This window comes from Fukomys damarensis, unplaced genomic scaffold (genome assembly GCF_012274545.1).
Source record: "Fukomys damarensis isolate Sample0158 unplaced genomic scaffold, DMR_v1.0_HiC HiC_scaffold_2, whole genome shotgun sequence".
NCBI classification, from domain to species: Eukaryota; Metazoa; Chordata; class Mammalia; order Rodentia; family Bathyergidae; genus Fukomys; species Fukomys damarensis.
The window spans coordinates 23,935,844-23,939,166 of NW_022900914.1; positions in this window are offsets into that span (position 1 = coordinate 23,935,844).

Sequence of the window (3,323 nt, forward strand, 5' to 3'; positions counted from 1 at the left end):
TTTTATTTTTGTACTGGGAATTGAACCCAAGGCCTCCCCATTACATAAACTCAAGGCTTGAGGCTCAGGTCTCAGCCACTTCTCCAGACAATGAAGGGCACCACCAAGGTCTCCCTGACAAGTGTCTAACAGATTGTGTATTTGGATACCAAATCCACAGCCTCCCCCATGGAGTCTCTTTGAACCCCAGGCTCTTGTGCTTGATTTTTCATTATAGTGAAATATACATAAAGATGCCACCCTAGTAATTTTGAGGCATTGAGTAGAATGGCATTAAGTACTGCTCTGTGCAGTCATCAGCACCATCTGTCTTCAGAATTTTTGCATCTTCCCAAACAGAAATTCTGTCCCCATTAAACACCAACAGCCCATTTCGGCCTCTCCTGGCCCTTTTTCTATCTTCATGGAATAGTTCTAGTGGGAGCTTGTTCCTCTGAGATGGCCTTCTCTGTATCCTTACATGGTGGAAGGGCAAAAAAGAGACAATAAATTTCTTTCATAAGGGCACTGATTCCATGATGAGGGTTCCACACTTATGACCCAGTCACTTCCCAGAGGCCCCACTTCTTAGCACTGTAACCGTGTACTGCAAAATTTTGGGTACACACATGTTCAGATCACATGCCTTGGGTTTTTTCCTACCTTTTGGTTACAGAAAATAACACAGCAGTGAATAAGGGTGTATAAATGTGTGTTCAAGTCCGGACTGTTTTTTTCATGTTGCCCAGAGAACTTCTCCTTCCTCCAGAACAACACACGCTGTGTTTCTTTCTATCAACTAAATATTTCCCCTAAGGGCAGTGAGAAGCCTAGAACGTCATTCTTTTTGTATCTACCCCCAAATTCAGCACAGCCTGGCCCAGGGATAGGCACTTAGTGGCACCCACTTAAGATTTGTGGAATGGAAAATGAAGAATTCAGGATGCTTCCTGGTTACCTGTGTGTCCTGTGGTTTTGCACACTCACTCACCTAGGTAACTCATTTGTAAAACGAGGCCAATACTATTTTTCTTCCCCACATGTTATGGTTCTTGGAGATAATGATGGTGCTCAGTAAACTGTGGTAATTGTTGTAGTCATCACCATTTCTCTTTTTCATGCACTTGACCTACCACATGTCAGAAGCTTCCTTACATCAGATTTCCCATCACTGAGACACAGTACCCGACAACTTAAAGAAGGAGAGGTTAATCTGGCTCATGGTTTCAAGGGATTCAGTCCATGAGCTCTGGCTCCAAAAGAGAAACATCATGGAGGAAGGGCATGGAGGACCAAACATGCTTAGTTATAGCAGCCAGGAGGCAGAGCAGGAGAACAGTGCCAGATAGAAATGGGTGAGGGACCAGATATAGACCTCAAGCTTGCGCCTTTATGACCCACCCAGATACACCCAGAGTGTGCTTTGCTAATTCCCTGGGTGGCTCCCAAGCCAATCAAGTCAACACTCCACCTTATCCAAGGCACTGCCTTAAGCCTCTCAACCTCTCAGGTATCAGAACACCAGCTTTTTAGTTTTGATCTGCAAGAACGCAGCTGCATCTCGCTAAGAAGTGACCAGCTGCAGTTCAAATACTTCCAGGTCCCTGAAAAGTGTGGTCAAGCTTGAGAGGCTACTCCTACTCTGGACCTATAGTGTCTGGCAGCTGTGGGCTAAGGCTCGGGATCTTCTATTCCAGGAACATGCAGAACCAGCTTCTTCCTGCTTTTCCTTCCTCCCTCCAGGTGCTCTAGGCGGTCCCTAACTCTATTCTCCCTACATCCCCCCATCAAAGTCTTCCCAGAACACTGGAGAACCAGTGTGATACCAGTCAGGGAGGCTGGCATGTTCTGAGACACTGAATCAACTGAAAACAATGAATCTAGAACGGAGGGATCTCAGGCATTAATATAGGACAGGCAATAAATCAGGGGTGCAGAGTCCTCAAATCATTTCCACTTAGCAGCTACATATTTCGCCAGACTTGGGAGCCTCCAATTAAGGGAAGTGTAAGGCCATTTTCTCCATCTCTTGCTCTGGTCCCAATTTCTCTTGACCTCACCCAGATCTGCCTGAATAGCTCCAGTGCCTGAGAGCTCACTACCACCCAAATTGGCCCACACCACCTCTGGACTGCTGTCTGGAGATTCTCCCTTCCTGACTTGTCTCACTGTGTCCTCTATGGCTTCATTATCTACCCCTTGCTCCTTAAGACCAACCAGCTCTTGTTCCTACAAGTGCGGCACCCCATGAAATATTGGAGGCCAGTATCTCATCACTGGCAGGCACCTGTTTCCAGGATAGGGTATCCCGGATCTTGAAACTCTCTGTCCCAGAGCCCCTTTTTGATCTGAGGGTGTCCCATGTCTAGATTGGACCATATATCTCAGTCCAGCAACAGCAACGGGGGCCCAGTTTGCCTGGGGCCACTTGACCCTGCTGCCCTCCTGGTCCCAAGCAGTTCTGAGAGTAGGATATAGGCAGGAAGGGAAAGACCATCTGCTGTACATGCTGGCTGCTGCCCAGTCAGCCTCTGTGCTGGGCTCTTGCTAAGGCCTCGGTGTTTGTGTCCTTTCCAAATCTGAAACCTAATCACCAATGTGATTGTACTGAGAGGTGAGTGGGATTAGTGCCTTTATAGAGATCCTAGAGGGTTCCCTTGCCTTCCCTCCATGTAAGCGTGCTTGGGAGACACCATCTATGAACCAGAGTGAGCCCACCCTGACACAGAATCTGCCAGCACCTTGATCTTGGACTTCTCAGCCTCTAAAACCATGAGAAATGTTTCTGCAGTGTATAAACTTCCCAGGCTATGGCATTTTGTGATAGTAACTCAGACCAAGATGGCTTTTTGCAGGTATTACCACATTTAATTGTTGGCCCTGTTTTACAGTGGAGGAAACAGGCTGAGAGAAGCTAAGGTTCTAGGGCTCTCACAAAAAAGTGGATAAGCAAAAGCTGCCACAGACTCACTTTTCTAACAGCGGTAGCAACAGCTTCCAGGCCCTCCAAACTTGGAGGTTGTGGAGGGGAAACAATAACGCAGAGCTGTCTAAGGGGCTTTCAGAGATGACCAGAGGGTGAAAGGGAGTCCCAGATCCCAGAGCAAAGCTGCCAGCCCTGGTCCAGCCCTAACTCCCAGGCTCTGTAGGCACCAAAGTCCTCAGGTGGCCCTGCAGGGATTCTGGATCAGGCTGACCTGGTGCTGCCTGGCTTTCGGTTGTTTCCAGCTTATGTGAGGCTTCCTCTTTGACCTGGTCTGGAGCCAGGGAAACTCAGAGGTAAGCTATGGTGAAAGCCAACTTTCAGAGTGCAATCTCTCTCTCTCTCTCTCTCTCTCTCTCTC